We start from the raw sequence: 26,232 nt of genomic DNA on the forward strand, positions 1-26,232 counted from the left end.
TCAATCAGAGCTCCTCATGTGGTACTTTCTGTCAGGTGGAGGCGCCCCAGGATGCAGCTCCTGAGAGAAATTCATTTTTAGTGAGGGTGCTAGACAGGCATAGGTTCCAAGGCCTACCTACCATGGGAGAGCCTAGCCCCAGTGTATGTGGTATAAGACTACTTGTTAATTTCATAAGAGGAACAAAGATATCATTATTTACTTGAATGCTTGAACAATATGGTTGGAGGATTGCTCCTAGAAATATAGACTCCAAGTTGGATCCCTGGCCCTATTCAGTGGTTCCATATACATTTTCAATATCTCCCTCTTTTCTGCTTAAATTAGGAGGCTGGATTTTCATTAGACTTTTAGTAGGACCTCTGAGTAAAGGGTGAAGCAAGTCTATAAAAAAAGGATGCCAAATATGATTCTTGAGTCTCATTGAAATTTTACCCAAAATCCTAGAGTGGGCAAAACCCCTAGTTGACATAGCTTAACAAACCACTGGGCCACTTTTGGTAGAGCTATTTAGAGGATATGGACTCTTTCTCCTAGCATTAGAGAATATAACCATTTCCAAACTGCATCTGAGGGGGAGGCTGAACTTCTCCTTTAGAAAGTCATCCTCAGCCCCTGATGAAGGTTTCTCCTTCGTCATTACAGGAGGCCTTGAATGTCTTATGTCTGCTGTTGACAACAGTGGTATGAGAGCAAGTGCTCAACTTGTTCTTTGTTTACAAGACACGCTTCCATCCTCTAGTGGATAGAAATGTGTCTATTGATACCCATAACAAGACGCGTAACTGGTAAGTTCACATAGTGGCCATTCTATTGGTCCTGACTCATCTTTTCATCATCCTTCAAGAAGCTCCCCTTCATAGAATAATTCTCTGTAGGAATTATGTTGCTAGTGACTTTGAGTAAGAGGATTCATACATTTTACTGTGAATTTCTTTTATGGGGGAGCTTCTAGAACAGGAGGAAAAAATTTCAAACTGCTCCCCCCCCATTGTGAGCCTTTCTGATCTTACTGCTCTTCCCTTGGCTCTCATAGGCCCTGGGCATTCTGCTCAAATCAGCTTTCATTCTAATTATTTCTTTTAATTTTTGAAATTATAGTATAATTACTTCCATTCCTCCCTCTAAATCCTTCTATATATCCTGCTTGCTCTTTCATAAAATTCATGTGTCTCTTTTAAAATTTATGTATCTGTTATATACATGTATATGTATAACAAGCATATCCTTTAAGCGTATTCAGAGTTCCAGGACCCTAGTTCCATGTCTGTCACATGCTGGCTGTGTCTTTCCTAGAAAACACCCATTCAATTCTGTATCAGTGTTTGTATCAGTAGCTGACAGCATTTCAGCAGCCTAAATGAATGATGAATGCTTGTGGCTGTCTGGCATTCAGTAACACTATCCCTGTTTCCCCATCTAGGCTGGCAGGGACAAGGATATTGCATTTGTTTTACAAATTCACTGGGGCAGAGCCAGAGTAAACATCAATTGGAGGTTCCATTTAGGGCCAACTCATTAGAATTTAAAGCAATTTGTAAAAAATAGTCTCAATTAGCACAGCTCATTAGAGTCTAATTGGAGTCTAAACTCTTCCTTCCACCTGGTTGTCTCAGTGGGGCTCCTGGGGATGCATTGCTGGGGGGTGGATGTCTACATGGGTGTATATGTGTGGACATGCCAAAGAGCTAGTTTTCCCACAGCAGGGTGGGGATAATTCACAGGAAATGCATGAAGAATCAGACTGGCTTGACAAAAAACTGTAGAATTGCAAAAAGCAATGAGATGAGACCCAAGCAAAAAAATGTTTCTTATTACACATAGACAAAAGATGTTGATGTTCATCTACACTTAGACTGGTCAAGGGAAAGGTGCTTAGAGATCAGCAACAAACTCCCCTTTTCTAGGCCACATTAGGTCAAAATAGTAAGTATTAAGTCAGAAATCTGTCCTGGCCCTCATTCTAGTGAACACCTATCACGAGCCTGCAGAAGTATCTAGGCACCTTTGCTCTGAGGAAGGTATCTGTATCCAACCCTGACTAGTCCAGTCAACTCTTTGGAACACCATGTTTCCTGCTCTTTTCTATCCTTGATGTGTTATAGTCTTTGAAACATGTTGACTTAGATTGTGAAATTGCACCTCTAGACACAAGACACTATTTTTTTTTCATGTATTTGAATTCCAGGAGTTTATAGAATTGGAAGAGAAGCCAGGCCCTGCCTATTGCAACTCCATTGGCAAAACATAGACTTGTGGCCAGTGCCCCTACTCCTAGTAACAGGGGAAGGGCAGGGGAGCCCGATTCCTTGGACATTTCTCTCCCAACCTTGTGGTTTTTTGGAGCTTCAACAGATCTGAATCTGGTTCGATTTTGATAACCTTCCCAAAACATCTATGATTCTCTTTAATCTGCCCTTCTCTGGTCTAAGAATACTGATCACACCCAATAGCCCTTAATAGAGTCATTTGACATCTTCTTCCATCTTGATCTTGAATACTCCTTTTTTTTTCTCATCTTTTTCTGTTCTAATGAGAAACTTAAAGCAAAGAACATTTTGGCTACTGGTACCATTAACACTGGAAACACAGAATTGACCTTAATGCCCAGTCTTCATGTCAATCTAGCCAGTTCTATTTTTTCTCACATTTTTTTATGAGATATTTTCTTTATTTATATTTCAAATGTTATCCCCTTTCCTAGTTTCCCCACTGAAAAATCCCTATCCCTTCCCCTATCTCACTCCTCCTCAACCCGCCCACTCCCATTCCTGGTCCTGGCATTCCTGTATACTGGGACATAGAACCTTCACAGAACCTAGAGCTTCTCCTACCATTGATGACCGACTAGGCCATCCTCTGCTACATATGCAGCTAGAGCCACCAGTTTCACCATGTTTTTTCTTTGATTGGTGGTTTAGTTGCTAGGAGCTCTGGGGGGTACTGGTTAGTTCATATTGATGTTCCTCCTATGGGGCTACAAACCCCTTCAGCTCCTTGGGTACTTTTTCTAGCTCCTCCATTGGGGACCCTGTGCTCTGTCCAATGGATGACTGTGAGCATCCATTTCTGTATTTGCCAGACACTGGCAGAGCCTTTTAGGAGACAGCTATATCAGACTCCTGTTAGCAGGCTCTTGTTGGCATCTGCCTAGTGTGTCTGCGTTTGGTGGTTGTTTATGGGATGGATCCCCAAGTGCGGTAGTCTCTGGAGGGTCATTCCTTCAGTCTCTGCTCCAAACTTTGTCTCTGTAACTCCTTCCATGAGTATTTTGTTCCCCCTTCTAAAAAGGATTCTGAGCTTCTGAGCTAATATCTACTTATGAGTGAGTGCATATCATATGTGTACTTTTGTGATTGGGTTACCTCACTTAGGATGATATCCTCCAGATCCATCCATTTGTCTAAGAATTTCATAAATTCATTGTTTTTAATAGCTGAGTAGTACTCCATTGCATAAATGTACCACATTTTCTGTATCCATTTCTCTGTCTGAGGAACATCTGGGTTATTTCCAGCTTCTGGCTATTATAAATAAGGCTGCTATGAGCATAGTGGAGCATGTGTCCTTATTACAAGTTGGAGCATCTTCTGGGTATATGCTCAGGAGAGGTATTGCTGGATTCTCCAGTAGTACTATGTCCAATTTTCTGAGGAACTGCTACACTGATTTCCAGAGTGGTTGTACCAGCTTGCAGTCCCACCAGCAATGGAGGAGGGTTCCTCTTTCTCCACATCCTCACCAGCTTCTGCTGTCACCTTAGTTTTTGATCTTAGCCACTCTGATGAGTGTGAGGTGGAATCTCAGGGTTGTTTTGATTTGCATTTCCCTGATGGTTAAGGATGTTGACCATTTTTTAGGTGCTTCTCAGCCATTCACTATTCCTCAGGTGAGAATTTTTAGAATGACCATAGGTATGTGGGTTAATTTCTGGGTCTTTGTTTAGATCTGTACCCCATTTTTCATAGGGTTATTTGGTTTTCTGGAGTTCAACTTCTTGAGTTCTTTATATGTATTGGACATTAGCCCCTATCAGATTTAGAATGGGTAAAGATCTTTTCCCAATCTGTTAGTCACCATTTTGTCTTATTGATAGTGTCCTTTGCTGTACAGAAGCTTTGCAATTTTATGAGGTCCCATTTGTTAATTCTTGATCTTACAGCACAAGTCATTTGTAATGGCTAGTTTTGTGTGTCAACTTGACACAGCTGGAGTTATCACAGAGAAAGGAGCTTCAGTTGAGGAAATGCCTCCATGAGATCCAACTGTAAGGCATTTTCTCAATTAGTGATCAAGGGGGAAAGGCCCATTGTGGGTGGGACAATCTCTGGGCTGGTAATCTTGGTTCTATAAGAGAGCAGGCTGAGAAAGCCAGGGGAAGCAAGCCAGTAAAGAACATGGCCTCTGCATCAGCTCCTGCTTCCTGATCTGTTTGAGTTCCAGTCCTGACTTCCTTGGTGATAAACAGCAGTATGGAATTGTAAGCTGAATAAACCCTTTCCTCCCCAACTTGCTTCTTGGTCATGATGTTTGTGCAGGAATAGAAACCCTGACTAAGACACCATTTGTGTTCTGTTCAAGAATCTTTCCCCTGTGGCCATATCTTTGAGGCTCTTCCCCACTTTCTCCTCTATAAGTTTCAGTGTCTCTGGTTTTATGTAGAGTTCCTTGATCCACTTAGACCTGAGCTTTGTACAAGGAGGTAAGAATGGATCAATTTGCATTCTGCTACATGCTAACCCCAGGTGAGCCAGCACCATTTGTTGAAGATGCTATCTTCTTTCCAGTGGATAGTTTCAGTTCCTTTGTTAAGGATCAAGTGACCATAGGTGTGTGGGTTCATTTCTGGGTCTTCATTTCTATTCCATTGATCTACCTGTCTGTCACTGGACCAGTACCATGCAGTTTTTTATCACAGTTGCTCTGTAGTACACCTTTAGGTCAGGCATGGTGATTCCACCAGAGGTTCTTTTATTGTTGAGAATAATTTTTGCTATCCTAGGCTTTTATTATTCCAGATGAATTTGCAAATTGCCCTTTCTAACTCAGTGAAGAATTGAGTTGGAATTTTGATGGGGATTGCATTGTATCTGTAGATTGCTTTCAGCAGGATAGCCATTTTGACTATATTAATCCTGCCAATCCATGAGCATGGGAGATCTTTCCATCATCTGAGATCTTCAATTTCTTTCTTCATAGACTTTAAGTTCTTATCATACAGATCTTTCACTTTGTTTGTTAGGGTCACACCAAGGTATTTTATATTATTTGTGACTATTTTGAAGGGTGTTGTTTCCCTTATTTCTTTCTCAGCCTGTTTATCCTTTGTGTAGAGAAAGACCACTGATTTGTTTGAGTTAATTTTATATCCAGCTACTGCACCAAAGTTGTTTATCAGGCTTAGGAGTTCTCTGGTGGACTTTTTGGGGTCACTTATATATACTATCATATCATTTGCAAATAGTGATATTGACTTCTTCCTTTCCTATTTGTATTCCTTTGATCTCCTTTTGTTGTCTCTGGCTAGGACTTTAAGTACTATATTGAATAGGTAGGGAGAAAGTGGGCAGCCTTGTCTAGTCCCTGATTTTAGTGGGATTGCTTCGAGTTTCTCTCCATTTACTTTGATGTTGGCTACTGGTTTGCTGTATATTGCCTTTATTATGTTTAGGTATGGGCCTTGAATTCCTGATCTTCCCAAGATTTTTATCATGAAGGGGTGTTGGATTTTGTCGAATGATTTCTCAGCATCTAATGAGATGATCATGTGGTTTTTGTCTTTGAGTTTGTTTATGTAGTGGAATATGTTGACATATTCCTGTATGATGAACCATCCTTGCATCCCTCGGATGAAGCCTACTTGATCATGATGGATGATCATTTTGATGTGTTCTTGGATTCAGTTTTTGAGAATTTTATTGAGTATTTTTGCATTGATATTCATAACAGACTTTGGTCTCACATTCTCTTTCTTTATTGGGTCCTTGTGTGGTTTATGTATCAGAGTAATTGTGGCTTCATAGAACGAATTGGGTAGGGTATTTTTCTGTTTATATTTTGTGGAATAGTTTGAGGAGTATTGGAATTAGGTCTTCTTTGAAGGTGTGATAGAACTATACAAGAAACCCATCTGGTCCTGGGCTTCTTTTGGTTAGGAGACTATTAATGACTGTTTCTATTTCTTTAGGGGATATTGGACTGTTTAGATCATTAATCTGATCCTGATTTAACTTTGGTACCTGATATCTGTCTAGAAAATTGCCCATTTCAACCAGGTTTTCCAGTTTTGTTGAGGATAGGCTTTTGTAGTAGGATCTGATGATTTTTTGGATTTCCTCAGATTCTGTGTTATATCTCCCTTTTCATTTCTGATTTTGTTAATTAGGGTTCTGTCCCTGTGCCCTCTAGTAATCTATCTTGTTGATTTTCTCAAAGAACAAGCTCCTGGTTTACTTGATTCATTGTATAGTTATTTTTGTTTCCACTTCTTTGATTTTAGCCCTGAGTTTGATTATTTCCTGCTTTCTACTCCTGTTGGGTGAATTTGCTTCCTTTTGTTCTAGAGCTTTTAGGTGTGTTGTCAAGGTGCTAGTGTATGCTCTCTCCAGTTTCTTTTTGGAGGCACTCAGAGCTATGAGTTTTCCTTTTAGGACTGCTTTCATTGTGTCCCATAAGTTTGGGTATGTTGTGGCTTCATTTTCATTAAACTCTAAAAAGTCTTTAATTTCTTTCTTTTTTTCTTCCTTGACCAAGGTATCATTGATTAGAGTGTTGTTCAGCTTTCAGGTGTATGTGGACTTTCTATTATTTATATTGTTATTGAAGAACAGCCTTAGTCTGTGGTGATCTGATAGGATGCATGGGACAATTTCGATATTTTTGTATATGTTGAGGCTTGTTTTGTGACCAATTATGTGGTCAATTTTGGAGAAGGTACCATGAGGTGCTGAGAAGAAGGTATATCCTTTTGTTTTAGGATGAAATGTTCTATAGATATCTGTTAAGTCCATTTGTTTCATAACTTCTGTTAGTTTCACTGTGTCTCTGTTTAGTTTCTGTTTCCAGGATCTGTCCATTTATGAGAGTGGGGTGTTGAAGTCTCCCACTATAATATGTGCTTTGAATTTTAGCAAAGTTTCTTTAACAAATGTGGATGCTCTTGCATTTGGAGAATAGATGTTCAGAATTGAGAGTTCATCTTGGTAAATTTTACTTTTGATGAGTAAGAAGTATCTCTTCTTCTTCTTCTTCTTCTTCTTCTTCTTCTTCTTCTTCTTCTTCTTCTTCTTCTTCTTCTTCTTCTTCTTCTTCTTCTTCTTCTTCTTCTTCTTCTTCTTGAATTCTGCGGCTTTTATTTTTGCATGTAAACCACTGGGGGGGGGGGTCTTGATGGTAGGCACCCTAGAGATTACACTGGAGTTAGGAGGGCTCCAGACACTAGCTGGGAAGTCAGGTGACAGAAACAATGATTCAGACCAATCACATGATTGCAAAGCTGGGTCTGCAGCAGGGATTCTGGTGGTCAGGTGTGGATGCCTAAGGAAGCAGTGACATGGGAGGGGCATGCACTGGGCTGGCCTTGAGCCGCCTGGATGGCATCAGGGACAGAGGACCTAGCAGTTGGTGGCTCCAGGGATCTCCAGTCCATGCTTTATTTGGCCAGGGGGTTCCTGAAGGACCTGCCAGCAAACTTGGCTTTGCTGCCCAGCTCTTCCTCGATTCTAAGAATCTGATTGTACTTGGCCAGGCGCTCAGATTGGCAAGGGGCACCAGTCTTGATCTGCCCAGTGCAGAGCCCCACCACCAGGTCTGCGATGAAAGTGTCCTCAGTTTCCCCAGATCGATGGTACACCATGACGCCCCAGCCATTGGATTGGGCCAGCTTACAGGCCTGCAGGGACTCGGTCACGGAGCCGATCTGGTTCACTTTGAGCAGGAGGCAGTTTCAGGACTTCTTGCTCGCGGCCTTGGCAATCCGTTTAGAGTTGGTCACTGTGAGGTCACTGCCCACTACCTGGATGCCCGCACTAGCCGTGAACTTCTGTCAGGCGCCCCAGTCGTCCTGGTCAAAGGGATCTTCGATGGACACCACTGGGTAGTTCTGGATGAAGGACTTGTACAGGTCAGCCAGCTGGTCGGGCGTGATGTATCTGCTGGGGTCATCCGGAGACTTGAAGTCCAGGTCATACTTGCCAGACCTGTAGAACTCGGAGGTGGCCACATCCATGCCGATGACAACCTGGTCAGTGTACCCGGCCTTTGCGATTGCAGTCTTGAGCAGCTCCAGTGCTTCTTTGTTCTCCAGGATGTTAGGTGCGAATCCACCCTCATCACCCACATTGGTGGCGTCCTTCCCGTACTTCTCCTTGATCACGTTCTTCAGGTTGTGGTAAACCTCTGCTCCAATGCGCATGGCTTCCCGGAAGCTGGATGCCCCCACAGGCAGGATCATGAACTCTTGCATGGCCAGCTTGTTGCCAGCATGAGAACCACCGTTAATCACATTGAAAGCCGGGACAGGCAGAATGACTTCAGGGTTGCCGGCCAAGCCAGCAATGTGGCGGTAAAAGGGCACCCCCTTTTCCATGGCACCAGCTTTGCAGACAGCCAGGGACACTCCCAGGATGGCATTTGCACCAAATTTAGATTTATTCTCTGTGCCGTCCATCTCGATCATCAGCTTGTCAATCTTCTCTTGCTCCACAACACTCACTTTCTTGCTAACCAGAGCAGGCACAATAGTGTTATTGATGTGCTCAACAGCCTGTGAGACACCCTTCCCCATGAAGCGGGTCTTATCATTGTCTTGGTGTTCTAGGGCCTCGTAGATGCCAGTGGACCCACCGTTGGGCACCGCAGCTCGGAAGAGACCTTTTGCGGTGTACAGATTGACCTCAACAGTGGGATTCCCACGGGAGTCAAAGATCTCCATGGCGTGGATCCTGAGAATAGACATGGAGAATTTCTGGCAGTAGGATCACTGCAAAGGAAGGAAAGAGTAGAAGTGTCCCTTCTTATCTTTTTTTAATATCTTTAGGTTGAAAGTTGATTTTATTCAATATTAGAATGGCTACTCCAGCTTGTTTCTTGGGACCATTTCCTTGGAAAATTGTTTTCCAGCCTTTCACCCTGAGGTAGTGTCTGTCTTTGTCCCTGAGGTCAGTTTCCTGTATGCAGCAGAATGTTGGGTCCTGTTTGTGTAGCCAGTCTGTTAGTCTAGGTCTTTTTATTGGGGGATTGAATCCATTGATATTAAGAGATATTAAGGAAATGTCATTGTTTCTTCCTGTTATTTTTGTTGTTAGAGTTGGAATTCTGTTCATGTGGCTATCTTCTTTAGGTTTGTTGAAATACAACTTTCTTGCTTTTTCTAGAGCATAGTTTCCCCCTTTATGTTGGAGTTTTACCTTTATTATCCTTTGAAGGGCTGGATTTGTGGAAAGATATTGTGTAAATTTGGTTTTGTCATGCAATACCTTGGTTTCTCCAACTATGGTAATTGAGAGTTTTGCTGGGCATAGTAGCCTGGGCTGGCATTTGTGTTCTCTTAGGATCTGTATAACATCTGTCCAGGATCTTCTGGCTTTCATAGTCTCTGGGGAGAAGTCTTGTGTAATTCTAATAGATCTACCTTTATATGCTACTTGACCTTTTTCCTTTACTGCTTTTAATATGCTTTCTTTGTTTTGTGTATTTGGTGTTTTGATTATTATGTGACAGAAGGAATTTCTTTTCTGGTCCAAACTACTTGGAGTTCTGTAGGTTTCTTGCATGTTCATGGGCATCTCTTTCTTTAGGTTGGGGAAGTTTTCTTCTATAATTTTGTTGAAGATATTTACTGGTCCTTTAAGTTGGAAATCTTCCTTCTCATCTATACCTATTATCCTTAGGTTTGGTCTTCTTATTGTGTCCTGGATTTCCTGGATGTTTTGGGTTAGTACCTTTTTGCATTTCACATTGTTTTTGATGTGTCAATGTTTTCAATGGTATCTTCTGCACCTGAGACTCTCTCTTCTATCTCTTGTATTCTGTTGGTGATGCTTGCATCTATGGCTCCTGACTTTTTTCCTAGGTTTTCTATTGTCAGAGTTATCTCCATTTGTGATTTCTTTATTGCGTCTACTTCCATTTTTAGATCCTGGATAGTTTTGTTCAATTCTTTTACCTGTTTTGTGGTATTTTTCTGTAACTCTTTAAGGGATATTTATTTTTCCTCTTTAAGGGCTTCTACTTGTTTACTCAAATGTCTCCTGAATTTCCTTAAGTGAGTTATTTAGGTTCTTCTTATAGTCCTCCATCATCATCATAAGAAGTGACTTTGGATACATATCTTGCTTTTCTGATTTGATGGTGTTTCCAGGACTTTCTATGGTGGAAGAGTTGGGTTCTGATGATGCCAAGTATCCTTGGTGTCTGTAGCTTCTGTTTTTAAGCCTGCTTCCCACCATTTTATTATCTCAAGTGCTTCCTGCCCTCAATATATCTGATTGGAATCTGTCCTTCTTATAATCCTGGTTGAGTCAGAACTCCTCAGAGTCCAGCTTTCTCTGTGATCCGGTGATGCTGAGATTCTGGGTGTGTCAGAGTTCTTGGCAGTCAAACTTCCTCTGAGACCCTGAGATTCTGGTGTGACCAAGCTCCTGGGATCCCCGGATCCTAAGATCCTGGGTGTGTTAGAGAGCCTGGAAGTGGTACCTCCTCTGGGGACCATGGGGCTGTCCGCTGAGTTCGAAACCAAGGTAGACCCATGCTGACTGACCAGAAGGAACCCAGGCCACTAGTCAGACTGGACTCCTGTGTCCTTGCTTCTGCTGTCCGTATGCACTTCCAGTTGTGTTGGAACAGATGTTGTGTTCCACTCATCAGTGATCCTAAGATTCTGGGCATGGAGAATCCTCTGGGGACCATGGGACTGTCTGCCAAGTTCACGCCCAAGGTGGCCCAGAGCTGGTGCAGACCGGAAGGACTGTTGTCAATATTCTTTCCTTGTCCTATATATGACAATCGGTTGTTCTTTGCTGGTCCTGTCTGTTTGGTATTCTAGGTGTTTGGGTTGGCATGTCTGTTTGTAACTCTGGGAATTTTCTCCTTATCATTCTTTTAAGTAATGTTTTCTATGTCTTTAGAATTAGGTTATTCTCTTTCTTTGCCTATTATCCATAGCTCTTATATTTGGGGGGGGGGTGCCTTGGGTATATTACAGCTCATATCAATACCTTACTATTTTATCTTCATCTTTGTTGGATTGTTGCATTACTTTCACATTGTTTTCAACTTATATAGTCTGCCATTTCTTTGTTTTATTCTATTGCTGAGTCTTTTCATGGAAGTTTTTGATTGACTTATATATCTTTCATTTCAAGCACTTTCAATCAGCCTTTTATTTGTGTCTCTTTGTTGAATTCCTCTTTCACATCTTGTATTACCTTACTCATTTGACTTAGATTTTCATGTTTTCGATCAGGAGCTTATTTTCCTTAATTTCTCTGAACTTATTTCTAATCATGGTGGTTTTCTGCTGGGGAAGTTCATTGAATTCATTCTCACTCTATAGGTGCCTTTAGGCTTTAAGCCAGACCAGTGACCCAACACAATGAGCATTTTCAAGTAAAGCTGTTTGGGCAAAAAGCTATATTGTGTGGCACACCATAACACAACACAGCTTCCATGGCTATATATTTATTTCTTTTGTGGGAAGGTTGCAGGAGCAGAGGGCAGATATGGAGGAATGAGGAGATGTGTGGGAGTGGTATTCATAGTGTGAAATTCACAAAGAATCAATAAAAAGTTAGAAAATATTTTTTTGATAAGTTAGGGTATGTGCCTCTCTCTCTCTCTCTCTCTCTCTCTCTCTCTCTCTCTCTCTCTCTCTCTCTCTCTCTCTCTCTCTCTCTCTTTTTCTGTGTGTGTGTGAGCACATGCTCACACCTCCAGGAACCCAGACAAAGGTTCATTGATTGGCAAGAAGGTGACCAGTGACAGCCAAGGAGAGTGCAATCACAATATTTTTTTCCTGTAATTACTCTAGACCTACATTTTTTTACACAAACACAAACACACCTGTTGCAGGATATTTGATCACATTTCAAACCCTGCAATTGTATCATTTACTGAAAAAGTCTGTTTCTAGTTGTGGTGTGGCCCAGTCTTAGCATATACCTTTAATCCCTCTGGCTATAATACAGATTCACCCTTAGTACACATCTTTAATCCCAAACAATGAAGGTAAAGTTAGTTTGTAGAAGGAAGCATTCATATCTAAAAGTGATGTTTAAATGAGTGGGAGACAAAGTGACAAATATGAGAAAGGTTTGACAGAAGAGGATATTTTTGACTCTTACAAGAATAGACAGGAAAGAGAGGCTATTTAAGAGAGTACAGAGTGAGTTCCAGGACAACCAGGGCTACACAGAAAAACCCTGTCTTGAAAAAACAGAAGAAGAGATGTGGGGGGGGGAGAGGGAGAAAGGGAAAGAGGGAGAGAGGGCAAGAGAAGAAGAGAGAGAGAGGGAAGGAGGGAGGGAAGAAGGGAGGGGGAGGAAGGGAGGGAGGGAGGGAGGGAATCAGTTTTTTTTTTTTTTTTTACAGAATTTCTAGAAATAAATGGGAAGAATCCAAAGTCCAGGACAGAACATGGAGTGCAATTGTAGGCGAGCATGGAAGACACTCATGCAGGGCAATTATGCATTGTGTGGACTTCCTTTGAGTGTGCTATCTCCTTCTTGAAGCTACTTTGTCTCCTTTTTTCCTGTGTACTCTCTGATTAAAGTCCTCCTTTTCCAAATATACCCTCAAATTCTCATTTCACCATACCAGCTCTTCACTCAGAAATATGAAGTCCTCCAATCCCCTTTGTTACCACAGACACTTCCTCACTTGTGATTCTCTTGCCTGGAGCTTTCCTGAGTTAAGTAGTAGAGCTGAGATGCAAGGTAAGAAGACACAGACTGTCAGATTGTTGTGAATAGGCTTCTTCTTGTTATCTTCAAATCTCAATTTCAGGAGCTGGACATTTTGTTCAGTCATTCAGCCTTTGCTTACAGTGCTCAAAGACCTAGATTTTGATCCCCCACCCACATACCGTTTGGTGGAGAGTGGGGAGCAAAGGAGCAACCAAAAACAAACTGAAATAAACTCTGGAAATAACAGCATTGCATCTGGTTTCACACAGCAGATTAGTCTGCTAGAAACTCCTTGCCTCCTTGGTCTAGTTTATTATTTTTCCAGCTAGAGTAATTTTGGACAGATAATTTAAAAGATTCCTTATCACTTTCCCCAAATTCCAGACATAGTGCATTCCATCACCAGGTTTGCATCCATCCTTGTAAGCTCATTTCTTTACTTCACTTTGGACCAGGCTCCCTACACCTTGTTGGAGATGCTCCGGCTCCATTGCTCCTCCAGTTGCTGGAACCCCATCATTCATCACAGGGCTTCTGCCTGGGAGCTTTTACAGTGTACTTTTATAGTCACCTTTCACATTGCATTTCCCTAGCAAAGTATTCTCTGACTAACATACTACTTTAAGTATGCCTGGAATTTACTCTCACTTTCATACACTGTGGCTCACTTAGAATTATGTTGGGTCTTTCAATATCTTATAATAACTGTTCTTTGTTAGAATTTGTGTTCCTCACTAAATTAGTATGCGAGTGGCCAAAATTTATCAAGGTCTGCTGGAACTCAGATAATCTAAGTATTTGACAGAAGTTTTTAATAGTAGCCTTAGAAGCCTTAGAGGAAGATACCAGTATTGTCCTTCCCATTTTACAGATGCAGAAATTGTCTCATCGAGCAATGAGCAATGAATGCCTTTATCCAAGGTCACATGGCTTACTCAGAACATAGCTAATAAATAGACACATGCTCTTTCTCTCTATCTGCCACAGGTACTGGAGCTCCATTTGCTACCACACCAAGCTCCTGCCATATAACAGGGATCAGTGAATATGTATTGAGTCATGGAAGTCAACTAATTCATCTTAATTAGGATGTCTTTGTTCTTTGGTGCAGAAACAGAGGAAGAGGGTAGATAGTACACAGAGTAACGTTGGTGGCTAGAACTTTGTCTTCCAAACACTTGATAACCCCTGGGCAAGTGCCAGGGACACCAGGAAAGCTGGAAGCAGGAAGTTGTGCTTACCATTTAGTGGCTCAGGCCATCCACTTTTTTTCTGTCTTGAATTGATGGAAAGGAGCCCCACAACTCTTCCAATGAAACCCAGCCCAAGCATCATGGGAAGGGATAATGGGGGTGGCTGCCCAGTGGACATTCTCCATTTCAGATGTGGTTAAGGGCAGAGTTCCCTCTTGGTTTGTCTTAAACTTTCACCCCACGATGAGTAAGGGGATGAGTCACTAGCAATCTATTTTCACTAGTAAATCAGTTCCAACTCAGCACAGTTTCCATTGCCATGGAGGGCAAACCACAGCCATATTGAGCTTGTTAATACTTAAAGCTAGAGTTGGGCAGTTTGCAGATGACAAAGGCAGTCCTTTGGGGAAAATATACACATGATTTATGGTGTGATACAGAGGTTAAGGACAAGGGGTTCTTATCATACTACATTTTATTGCATCAACTATACATGCATTTAGGTTCTGGGGCAGTTGCTGTGGATACAAAGCAGAATAAGATAAACTTACTTCTCTGGGTGTGTTATATTTACCATGCTGACTGTTCTGAGTCAATGCAGTTAATCATGTTAAGTCCAGAAGGACCTTAATAACATGCCATTTGAGGTCCTCATAGAAGGATCTAGAAGACTGACAAGAGGCAGTGGAAGAGGTTTGTAGGTAAAGGAGTAGAACCAATGGAGATTGGAAAGATGAGATGATTGTGAAATACAGGAAATGGTTGGCACATGGGGTCTGCATGTGGGAAGATTTGGAATGACAAAGGAAGAGGCAGCAAATGGAGCCTCTGAGGTGAGGTGGAGAGCAACCCTCAGTCACTTCTGTCATTTTCAACAGCCTCAAGTTTAATTTACAGTTAGAGAAGCAGACTGAAGACAGTGATGAGAGCATCAGTCTATGGACTCTTTCAGTGGTCCTGGCCAACAGTCCTGCCCTCTGACGGTTTGGTCTATAAGTACTTCTTTTATATTGTCCTTTAGACATTCTTTTACCCATCTCAGGCAATGTCTAAATTGATAACAAATTAACCATAATCAAATTCTTATTACTTCAGAGCATTTAATCCACTGCTAAAAAGATGGATAGAGGTAAAGATGAGACACAGACATTTTATGACATGTTTTCATGTTATTTTTACAGTAAATAATTCACTGAACCTTTAAGAGGTTAAGTAGCTTGATGAAGGTCATACAGGTAAGGATCCTGGATTGAAGCCCTGAAAATCCCCTGGTTCTCAGTTCCCTAATCTGTTATATAAGTATGCTAGGGATATAACACAGAAGAACTGAAGATAAATTATTACAGTATATGTTGGGGTTGGAGAGATGACTCAGCAGTTAAGAGCGCTTGTTGCTTTTTGCAGAAGACTTAGGTTTAGTTCTCAGCATGTTCATGATAACTCACAGCAATCTGTAACTCCAGTGCTAAACAGAGTTGGGACTGGGCTCTGGGAGAGCTAAGGTCTTCCAAGGTCATCTCTATTCTGGGGTCATGCATCTCCATATGCATTCTGTGCAAGATGATATGGTGTGCTTTGGTTTGGCCTCTCAGTATAATAGCTACAAGAATAAACAGGCTAGGGAATGAAGTGGCATCAGAGTGGTATTGGACAAGTGATTATAGAGTAGGTGACAAGGCTGATGTATGTGGCACCTGTCCATTTCTTAAAACTCACCAAGTTCTCTTCTGGGATCAGGTCCAACCCCAGTGAAACCCATCATCTGGGGACTGTTGGACTTCAGCCCCTGATGACCTGCATGTCTTTGTGCTCTTTGATTCCACAGCAGTGGCCGCATTCAAAAGGGCTTCAGACTTGGCTAAGTTGGTGGTTCACATCCCAATTTCAATACTTGTGTACTCACTAATATATATTATATATTTCATGTATATCATATATATGATATATCATATATCACACACATATGAAAGAGTGATATATCACACAATATATATGTATATTTGTACATGTGTACATATGTGTGTATGTATGTATATATATGTATATACACACATATATATAAATGTATATGTATGTATGTATATATAAATATAAATATATATATATATATATATATATATATATATATATATATATATATATAATTCTTTCATGTGTTATATGTAGGAATTGATCCAAAGACATAGAAACAGATAAAAATGCAAAAGGAACACATACTTTTAAGTTATCCTTTTCTCCACTTTTGAACAGCATGTTTGTCCTATGTACAGCCCTTGCTTCATTTCCTAATTCCCATTAGCTTTTTGTCATCTTTCTTAAATTTCCATTTTTATATAAATCCCATCATTCCTTAGTCTTTTTGTCTTCTCCTTCTTTACTTTCAGGATGTAGTTTTTGAGGCCAGATAGCTAAGTTGGCCAGGTAATCAAACAGCCGTTATTTCATCTCTTGGTAGAGAAGGTAGTTAAAACAAAACAAAAGGAATCAAAAGCAATTAATCAAGAAATAGCAGAAGAAATGAAAAAGAATGAAAAATAACCCCAGCTACAGCCACTAACCACAACCACCCGTCTAATTCCTACATCCACACTTTAGCTCAGGCACCAGCAGGACCAGCTTGAAAGGGTTGACTGTGCATTCCAGTTTTGTTTGTGACAGCAGTTAACCCAATCCTCCACTTGTTTACCCCACCCCACCCCCATTCCCACTCAATGCTTGTAGAAGAAAGTCCTTCCCAGTTCTTGTTTTCCCTTTAGTTCAGGAGGGGCTATCACTTCCTGTCCTTTTTTGTGATCAAATCAGGTCAGACTGAATTTCTGTTTCCCATTTAAAACTAATATCTGCACTGCATTAGAGAAGACAGGTGCAAAGCCATTTCAGAAACAATACAATCGGTTGTGGAAATTCTATCCCAAAAGTGTCCCCCCCGCCCCCCCAGGAAAGTAGACTCACTTCACCAGTCCATCCAAGCATTTTGAGCCTTGAAAAAATTTACAGGAATCAATGTTTATTTCTTTTGAGACATCCTAATGTTTTCTTCAATGGTTAAAGGTTATCGTCTGAGGAATATTAAAAACATCTTCACTTAGCTGATTTTTTAAAGTAAGAGTTTTTGTGAATGCTAAAGAATTTTAAAGAATTTTTAGTGTCTCAAGTTAGTATTGCTGAGCCTATTTATAACGGTTCCTACTGTTCATATTGGTTTTTGAAGCTAATCTTCCAAAATTTGATGGTGTATAGCACATAAATGCTCTGTTTCTGTATCTGCTGTATTTTTTTTTTTGAGCCTTCATAACAGAGTCGATATCTGGAGAACTGAGAGTGTACCTTAATGTAGAGTTCTCTCCCAGCACATGAAAGACCCTGCATTTGACTCCCAGCAATTCAATGGAATAAAATAAAAATTTAATTCAGTATCATTCAATCTGATAAACACCCATAATAATCTTGACTGATTTCAGGTGATAGCTGAATGCTAAAGAAGAAAAAGCTGAGTATGGACCATGGAGGAAGTCATGAGCTACACAAGGTAGCCTGCTTCAAACTGCATAATACCACTTACTGAAAACTTCTATTTACCGCTTGTGTAGAAAACTTCCTGGCTGGTAAAATTTCTTTGTAACTCATCTCTTCAGGTCATAACTCTTGTCTTATCTCAATAATAGTTATATGAGATAAAGCTCCACTATTGTTCTTTGGAGGAGAGAATCCTTAAGCTTATCAAGATTAAATGTGATGTATGTTGGCATCAGGAACTGGCTTTACATTCAGGAACCAGCTTTACAGTTGAATGTCACCTCTGAATCCAGTGATGACAGTGACATCATCCATAGGAGACAGGTAGCCATGAGTCTGTTTCCATGGTAATCACCATATATTCTCAGTGTCCACCCGATCTACTTCCCACCTTTACCTGAAAGTGGTTACATCAGAGCCCTCCTGACCTTCACCCCTTTCTCTCTTCATCTTTGTCATTTCCCTTTGTTCTCCCTCACCCCCAGTAAACCTCTCTCCTGTGGAACTGTACTGGCCTGGTGTGATCTGTCCAGATGAGCCGTGATTCTAACACAACAGGGTAAGTATAGGTCTTAGATAGCTTATGGTAGGGACAAGAGCCACACACAATTGAATATAAATTCTGTTTCCTTTCTCATACCAGACTGTACTTATCTATTAAAAAAAAACATATACACACATCAAAACAATTATGGTCTAATTTTTTGTGTTTTAATATGGAACAAATAACATTTGTTTTTCCTAGCCAAGCCTGCTACCATAGGTTCCCCTAATGCATGAGAACTTAGAATTGTCTAGAATAGAGGAGCTGTGTAATAGGTATTGTTATTGTCACTATTCGCCAAGACAAATGAAAAGTGGCCAACAGAGTATCTTTTGTTTCACTGGGATTCTTTAGCTGGGACAATTGGTTATTTTCATTTGCTTTTGCTATGGAATGATTAATACAACACAGTGTGATGTATTCAGACCTTAGGAAAAATCTCACCAAGATCAAACAGCCTTCCCTGAAGAGAGATAATGACCGTGTCTAGATTGGACTGGATGACATCTGATTTTCATAGTGACACACCAAGCTTGAGTTTAAGAACCATGAAGCACTAGTTGAACTAGTTCTGACTAAATTTGTTTTCCAAATAGAACAGGTGAGAAAGAGAAAATAATCTTGGTTTCTAGAGCAGAGAATACATTTTTCCCAGCTCCTAGGAACTTTCTTTTCCTTCTACCCTTTCCCCTTTCCTCTTGCAGTGGAGCTCAGGACCACTCAGTGCTACAACCCTTTCCATGGCCTATGTTGTGGGAGCTGATGGCCACTCCTTTGTGATTGGCTGAGCACTCCGGTCTTCAGTGGGGAACTGCTGGATGGGCACAGAGAACACCTGTACCCCCTCATACCAGTTGGCCACCTCTGGCTGAACAGCACTGAACTCAGGAGCTGGTGCGGTCCATTTGCCTTAAAATTTCTCCTGGGTCACAACTTTCTCAGCAATAGCCCGCTCCTCCTTGTCAATCTCTGTAGAAGTGAAAATGATTGAAAAAATGAAGTGAAAATCTCATGGATGTTCATGGGAGATAGTACCTCTCATGCAGAGTACCTCCCGGGTCAGCATCCACCATATTAGAAGAAATGAGTGAGCTCCCTTGTTGTATGGGATGGCAGTGCCCACTAGCGCAGGGAAGAATCTGAGTCACATAGAGCAAGGGTGGGCAGGTTGCCATTAGAGGCCTCTGTGGAGGCTGGTGGTCAGCCCTGAGTCAGTCACCACTAGAAGCCATGGCTCCCTGAAGGCATCTAGGGTCTGGTTAGTGAAGGTTCCAGGTATGAAGTGGCCAGCAATGAGAATGGCTCTAATGGCAGCAGCAAACTTCAGCATAGTTGCTGGCCAGTGTTCCTGGAGAAGATGCTGCCATCAGCTGGAGCTGCGAGCAGCAACTTCTCCTAGGTCCTCTTCATATTTATGATGTAGATATTGTCCCTTTTCCTTTTGTAGATGGTAGATATACTGCTCCATCTGAAAGTCAAGATTGGTGCCATCAAGGAATTTGAGGACATTCTCCTCCGTCATCTGCACGACATCAAGGTTGTCAGACATTGTGTAAGGTTCCCTTTAAGTTGCCATGGGAATCAAGAACAACACTATATGGACCCACCCCTAGGCAGTGTGGAAAGCACAGAGTATATATTTTAAGGTAGATACATGTAGTTAATGGTGCTTTACCCATCAGCACTCCTAACAGACAGTTGATGGTATAGTTGCCAGCCATAACAGAGGCAAAGAGGTGCCATGAAATTGGTTAATCTCTCTTTCAGCTAATGGCCTCATAGCTAAAGAAAGCTGTGAACATATGTATTCAATTCATCATCTTGGTTCCGTAGTGAAGGTGGGACTCCCACTTAAAAACTGCGTGGTCTTATATCTTGGGTATCCTAAGTTTTGGGCTAATATCCACTTATCAGTGAATACATATTGTTGCTAAACGCATGAAACTCAAGAAGAATGAAGACCAAAATGTGGACACTGTGCCCCTTCTTAGAATTGGGAACAAAACACCCAGGGAAGGAGTTACAGAGACAAAGTTCGGAGCTGTGATGAAAGGATGGACCATCTAGAGACTGCCGTATCCAGGGATCCATCCCATAATCAGCTTCTAAACGCTGACACCATTGCATACACAAGCAAGATTTTGCTGAAAGGGCCCAAATATAGCTGTCCCTTGTGAGACTATGCAGGGGCCTAGCAAACACAGGAGTGGATGCTCACAGTCAGCTATTGAATGTATCACAGGGCTCCCAATGGAGAAGCTAGAGAAAGTACCCAAGGAGCTAAAGGGATCTGCAACCCTATAGTTGGAACAACATGATGAACTAAACAATACCCCGGAGCTCTTGTCTCTAGCTGCATATGTATCGAAAGATGGCCTAGTCGGCCATCAATGGAAAGAGAGGCCCATTGGACTTGCAAACTTTATATGCCCCAATATAGGGGAATGCCAGGGCCAAAAGAATGGGAATGGGTGGGTAGGGAAGTGGGGGGCGCTATGGGGGACTTTTGGGATAGCATTGGAAATGTAATTGAGGAAAATATGTAATAAAAAATATTAAAAATTAAAAAAAACTGAGTGGTCTAGGACGAATTAATTAAGCCCCAAGAAGCTCAGCCTCCCTATCAGTGATATGGAGGAAACACCAGTCAGGTCGTGGATGAATCTGAAGCATGCAGTTAAATACAGCTTCTGTCTTGAATAATTTAGCAGCAAGCTCACGGGTGATGGCACTATCACAAAGCTTTCACCATCCATTTGAATGGGCCAAGAAAGCATTTCTCAACTTGTGGCCTTTGGATTCCTTTAGCAGGGCTTGGTCTCAGCCACAGCACTGGCTCACTTCTTAGGAATTTGGCTCAGAGTCCATCCCAAGTCCCCAGAATGGTCCACATTGAGCAAGAAGCAAGGAACCTTCTGAAGGAGGCATGTTGCTGTGTCAGTGTCTTTTGGATATTTGAAGAGGCATCGCCTGGTCCTCAGTATCACAGCATCTTGGCCTTTTGTTCTAATGTGACCTTGATGGAGTGTTGGTGAAACTGTCACCATCAATGAGATTCCATAGTATTCAGCTTGGGCACAAAGGAGACCAAAGCTGGTAAGACTAGAGTCAGGGCCCTGACGAATCTCACCTTTGTGCAGCTGACTTCTTTTGTGGAACTGAACTATGACTGACATACAATGAACCAGTAATACTTAATGAATGAGTTTGAAGATAAGCATACATTTATGAAACTGCCCCATGAATAATATCATACTGATAGCCATTACCTCTTGCAGCCTTCTTTTTGTGAAATAAGATAACATGGTACAAAATAAACCTCAGGGGAAAATTTCAAGAATACTGCATAGTTTAATGAGCTATATACATACTAGGCCTAGGTGACATCCACAGCTGAAACTATGCCCCATGCACTTGATCAAACACCTTCTCATCTCCTCTCTTCACAGCTACAGGAAATTGTAATCCCGGTTCCTATAAACATGCCCTCTGTAGGTTCCTGATAGAGATGGGATCAGGGAGTAATTGTTCTGGGGCTGACTTACCCCAACCAGCATGCCTTTCAAGTTCATTCACGTTGTAGTAAATGGCAGGACCTCTCTTTCTTTTATGGATTGATAATTTTATAATGAGAAGATGCTAATTTCTATATCTTTCTGCACCAGTTGAAGGAGAAGGTCATTTTTCATCTTTCATTCTGCAGGCACAGTATGTAATTTCCCTCAATTTGCATGTGTTACAAATTTTCTTTATTCTGAGAGCAAATCCAACTTGATCACAGCATATGATTTTTGTGTTAAAGTTTTAATCAACTCAGTTCAATATGATTTTATTAAACATTTCTATACTTATGTTCCCTAAAAGTATTGGACTAACATTTTCTTTATTTGTAGTGTCTTTTACACTGGAGTGTCAAATGGGCCTCTAAAAATCAATGCAGAAGTATTTTATCTTCTTCTATAACTTGGAAGAGTTTTAAAAGAACAAGTATTACTTCTGTTAAGTGTTTGGTAATATTAGCATTCACTGTGAAGCCATTTGGTTCTAGGCTTTACTTCTTGTGAGATTTTTTTTTCTCTAAACAAGCCCTTTTATTTCTTTGTTATAGAGCTGTCCAGACTTTCTAAACGTGTCAATGCATTCGTAGTGGGTTGTGTGTATTTAGATTTTTTTCTACTTCACCTAGATTGTCTAATCGGTTAGAGTGTAATTATCCATAGCAGTTTCTTATGATCTTTTTGACCATAAGATGTCAGTTGTAATTCACTGTTTGGATTTTTGATTTGATTTGATGTCTGTTTCTGTGTCTCTGTCTCTCTTCTTTCTTCCCTTCCTCCTTCACTTTTTGTGTCTGTCTATAGTCTTTATTGTTTTACTGCTCAATTAAAATAAATTATAAAACTTATATCAATAACATTCCAAAATTATCAAATCGGAAATCCCATAAAGGAAAGATAGAATAAGAGCCTGGTTGAAGGTTATTGACATATGGTATATTGAGCCGGGATATAAAAGGTCAAGGGTCAGATATAGAAGTTCTACCTGAGTACTGGGAAGACTGAGGATCCAAAGATCCAAAGGATGATAACTCATTTTTAGAATTATTTTCTACCCAAACTATAGTGAAGTAAAGGCAGTGACAACTCTCAATGGCTTAGAATACAGAAACCAGAATTTATTTTGTTGAGGGTATCTGCTATAGTAATAACCCTCTTTTCTAGATAGACTTAGCTAATGAAATTTTATCCAGCTTCTGTATTACCTATAACATTTAATTTCTTTTCACATTATTATATCCATAACAAAACATTATTTTAATGATTAGTTGTAAACATAACACAGTTTATATAATAGTTTTCTATGCACTGAAAAGCTAGGGTTGCAGACACCTGATAGCCACATGTTCATAAAATTCAGTGACATTTGCAGGCAAGTCTGAAAAGGATAGTCATGAACTTCTGTTAAGCATTCTTAGAGGTCAATGATACTAAATGTGGTGTTTATTGAATCTTCAGTGTGTCTTTACATTTGAACATATTCTGGTTTAGATGGAGACACAGAAATCCTTTCAATCTTCGTACTTCTCTCTTGGTCCTACCCCTCTCTTACAGGAGTCTCCTTCAATCTTCCCATTTTTATTTGACACTACATCCAGGGAAACACTGAGGTTAGAGGACACCTTGTGGGAGGCAGTTAATTTCCTCTTTCTACTGTGGAGGTCTCTAGAGTTCAACTTGAGTCACTGGGCTTGGCAAAAGTGCTTTTATGTGTTAGTCCATCTCCCCAGGCAAGCCAATCTTGAATTAATTGATACCTGGTGATACTGACACTTCCTTTGAACAAAACTGTGAGGCATTTTTATAAATTAAGGGGTCTTAATAACTTGGAATCCTTAGAAAATACACTGTGAAAGAGAACAAACATTCAGGAAGGAACAGAAAATTTCACATGTCATGGTCTGGAAATATGGGTCACAATTTAGGATTTACAGCATTTAAGTACCTTACTAGAGAGTAGAAGAAGCAACTTGGACATAGTGTGGACAAAGAATGAGAAACACTGAATTGAATACAGATACTGTTTGTGGTGGTTAATTTTAACGTGACACAAGCTAGGGTCATCTAGGAAGAAGGAATGTAAATTTAGAAATATACCTTCATCAGGTTGTCTGTAGGCAAGTTGGTGGACCATTTTCTTGATTGATGATTAATAATTAATGTAGGATGGTCTAGGACATTGTGGGTGGGCCACCCCTGGGCAGGTAGTCCAGGGTTGTATAAGAAACCAGGCTGAGAAAGTGTTGGGGAGCAAGCCAAGAAAGAACACTCCTCAGTGGTCTCTGCTTCAGTTACTGCCTCCATTTTCCTGCCTTGAGTTTCTGCCCTGACTTCCCTCCACGATGTACTGTAAAATGGAAAGTGAGATGAATCCTTTCCTTCCCAAGTTGCTTTTGGTCATGGAGTTAATCACAACAATAGAAAACAAATTAGGGTACTGTTTAGTCACCTCTTCTGAGATCTTTGGTAAGTTTTCTATCTCTGAATATAAGAACTGTCACCTATAACACAAGGAACCTAGACTATATCAGTGATTTCAAATACACTTTTGTACTTATGCATTCTTTTACTTAAGTAAATTTTGTTGACATTATAAAGAAATGAAATATTAAAGCAGATTTGCTCTGTTTGAAGTCTGGGTGGCTTTGTGGTTCAAAGATTTACCTGCATATATCTCCTCCCTTGCCCTGTGGTTGTTGGTTTAATGCTCCTAGAATAAATGGCATCTCTCCACTGTTAATGTCTTTTGCTTTATGAAAAGGCGGTGGCTTAGTAGAAGTTAACATGCACACAAAACTCATGCTGGGCTTTCTTTTATAATATATTTTTGGAAAAGTAAACACTGAAGCTAATAATTCTTTAATATATGCCAGCCCATAGAATTGTGATGCTTTAAGTAATGCTATAAGTAGCAGACTTCAAAAGAGGTCAGCAGGCATGTTTATGAATAGAAATCCACATTTAAACACAAATGCTTCTAAGTGGAATTTATGGCACATAACTGGCTTTGAGATTCTGTAAAGTTCTTATAGCATATATGTGTTTCACAATGAATAATTTCTATACAAGTCTACTGACCCCTGAACATACATATGACATTAGTGAGTGCTTTGATATACTGGGTATTGCATAATCAGTAGCCTCGAGGATGTTGGGATTATTCTAGAAGAACTCTGAGTTTGCCATGTGGTTGTTTGATTGTTAATCTACAGTTTCTGGTTCATAATTCACTCTCCAATATCACAGTTGAGTGGAAGAATGCAGCAATGTCTCTGAAAAAGTCTAGTGCCTACTTAAGCTAAGACCTTAACGAGAAAGTACATCCATAGATACAGAAGCTTATGAACTTGACTGGTTATTGTGCTTACCCGCACTTGACTACGTAAATATAAGCCAATAGAGTTGTTTCGTGAGCTAAGATCATAACTCTAAAAACACCAAAGTGGAGTCCTTAGGGATTTTTATGGCTATAGAGAAAATAGTGTCTGAAAAATCAGACCCATGAGCATGTTCTTTAAGATAAATTGATAATCATCCATTTCAGAAAAAGTGTGTAATTCATAAGATGTAATTACATTTCTGCCTCCTTGATGGTGGTCAAAAGCTCTGTAGTTTGAATTGACTCATCCATTGTCTGCTTGATTGTAAGTTTTGGTTTCGTACAAGCAAAGCCAGGAAGAAGATCCCATTGAAAGGGTTCTCATTCTTCTCTTTTTCAAAACATGTCTTACGCTCACAGAGTTGAATCAGCTTCTCATCTTGCATTTGTGATTTTAAGCTGCACAGACCATAATTGTAACCTGAATTAGGGATGGTTATTAAGCTCTTGTGTGGTATTGTGAAGCTTACAGAACACCAAGACAGCATCGTCACCTGTGCATTCAGTAGAGATTTGATTTCAGAGTCGCTCCTTGATTGAAAGTGTATTGGTTACTTTTCTTGCTGCTCTGACTAAATACCTGACAAATCCCAACTTAAGGAAGGGTTGATTCTAGCTCAGCACTTGAGAAGGGAAACAGTTTGTCATAGCTGGGGAGGCAACATGGCTGGTCACATTGTGTCTACAGTCAGGGAATCAGGAAGAGATGAATGTTATTGCCCACACTTTCCTGTCCCCTCTTCACCCCCACCACCTCTTTTTATTCAGTGTAGTCAGACAGGCCATGGGATGGTACTATGCACATTCATAATGGGTCTTCCTTTCTCTGTTAAACTTCTTTGGAAATGCCTTCGGTGGACACACCCTGAGGTCTGTCTCCAAGGTGTTTCTAAATACAGTCAATTTGACAGTGAAGTGTAACCATCCCCAAAAGGTCCCAAGGACAAATGAGCCTTACTTAAATGACAGGGGAGAATCAGTGTTGGATTAGAAATTCTTCTGAGCTCTTTCTAAGTGGATGGGTGATGTAGCTCAAGGAGAGTATATATCACATAAGTCTGTTCCACTTGACTATAATCTTCAGCTACTACTGATTCATAGCAAAGTTACGTTATTTGATTAAATGAAGAAAACAAGCTGC

General features: G+C 40.6%; 1 pseudogene; it reads right to left on the minus strand.

The window, feature by feature from the left end:
- Positions 1 to 7,429: 7,429 nt before the first annotated feature.
- Positions 7,430 to 8,992, minus strand: LOC110292702 (alpha-enolase pseudogene; annotated as a pseudogene).
- Between the last annotated feature and the right edge of the window lie 17,240 nt (positions 8,993 to 26,232).

Source organism: Mus caroli, unplaced genomic scaffold (genome assembly GCF_978045245.1).
Source record: "Mus caroli unplaced genomic scaffold, Mus_caroli_1 scaffold_6, whole genome shotgun sequence".
Lineage (NCBI taxonomy): Eukaryota > Metazoa > Chordata > Mammalia > Rodentia > Muridae > Mus > Mus caroli.